Here is a 1,633-nt window from a genome sequence, read left to right on the forward strand (position 1 = left end):
GTTTGCCTTTGCCTTCCGAGAGGTGGCAATCGCTTTTAAATAATCAATTGATTAAAACCGATTTAGAGTTATACTGTTCTGGGTGGATTTAAACCTGGATCTTTAGCACAGAATGCCGACGCGCAGCTCTCGCGCCACAATCGCCATAAAAAGCTAATTACAAATTATAGCTAATATGTATTTATTTTGTCAGACAAATATTAAAGAGGACGCGCGTTGTTCGTATTAAGTGTAAAAATGTATAGTTTTATGTTTTAGCGTTATGTATCGTCTCAACTTTTTTAAATAAATATTTTTTGGAAAATAAATTAATATATGTATATATATTAAATATAAAATAAATAAAATTACCATCGTGAAAGGGAGATTTATCTGCTACGTTTCCGCTCAGTAATGTGATTAGGGTGCAAAATAACAAATGTTCTCGTAAGATCCTCATCTGAAAGGCAATCATATGATTTATCTTGTATTTCAAACTGCATAAAAGAGTTATATGTGTGGGCACATACAGATTATTCTTTTTTATTTAATTAACTATCGACATCGCTTTAATATCGATGTTATATTTTGTTCGGATGCATTAATTTGCCTTAGTTATTTATCATAAAATAACAAAAATAACTTCTGATAAAAGATTGAGATAGTTTCTAAGCAGATTCTTGCGTGCACATAATGAATCAAATGAAAAAAGTTGCCCGTAAGATTTAATGCTTTCAAGATTTCTTACCAACTTATGTAACACAATATTCTTTCAAAAATTGATGGAGAAAGAGACAGAGAGATTTTCAACTATTTAAAAGATAATTGTATTCACCTTTACTAAAAAATTTATCACGCTTATTCTTAGTATTGCCGTTTTCTCATAGCTTTATATTTTATTTCATTACGCTCGTAATTCCGTACAGATGAGCCAAAGTTTATTGTATCTGTAGGCGTCTCAGAATAATTATATCACTTTTCCTAATACTTCAAATCACATTTAAACAAAATAATTTTTATATAGAAAGAGTTGATCACACGTATATCGCGCAAACAATTGACGTATCCGATTTTCACAGTACAGTTGCTAAATGAGTAATTCGAGCGAATAATTCTCCTTCGAATGAGAGATTGTTAAATGCGTTTTGCTTATCTTTAATGCGTTGAGATTATATAATATCATCGATATCCTATCACAAAAAGCAGCCAATGTCATAATTTTTTCCTATAAAATCATGTTATCACGTATATCTTTGCTTGCACAAAGCATCACGCGTTAGAATAAATCAATAATTAAAGATCTGAAAAAATTTATGCGAGTAACAAGAATATAGATAGATTATATAGATTAGAACTTGAAAGATTTATTAATTGTGTCATTATTGTTTGCGGCAAGTTATTTACAAATTTATCTACATCGATAATCTAGATTAATAATAAAGTTTCCGCGTATTAGATATAACTTTATAAAATTAAGCTTAACATCTTTAAAACCATTTATAAAACCATCCTATCTAAAAAAAGGTATGTTAAGTCGATAACTCGCATTTCTCGAAATTATTTGTTACCGCTTTTCCGTGATGCTGATTGGTTATCTCACTATGCTTACTTGGTTGAGCGGCTATCACTACATATTTTGACAGTTATTATGTGT

The 1,633-nt window shown here is 29.8% G+C and overlaps 1 long non-coding RNA gene across 1 annotated transcript; it reads right to left on the bottom strand.

Annotated features, from left to right (window-relative positions):
• Window positions 1-347: 347 nt before the first annotated feature.
• LOC105460204 lies at window positions 348-1,119 on the bottom strand. Its single transcript, XR_975788.1, has 2 exons — window positions 815-1,119; window positions 348-439 (listed from the first exon to the last, which is right to left on the bottom strand). It is a non-coding gene; the product is annotated as an uncharacterized LOC105460204 (long non-coding RNA).
• Window positions 1,120-1,633: the final 514 nt, after the last annotated feature.

This window comes from Wasmannia auropunctata, unplaced genomic scaffold (genome assembly GCF_000956235.1).
Source record: "Wasmannia auropunctata unplaced genomic scaffold, wasmannia.A_1.0 LD326530.1, whole genome shotgun sequence".
NCBI classification, from domain to species: Eukaryota; Metazoa; Arthropoda; class Insecta; order Hymenoptera; family Formicidae; genus Wasmannia; species Wasmannia auropunctata.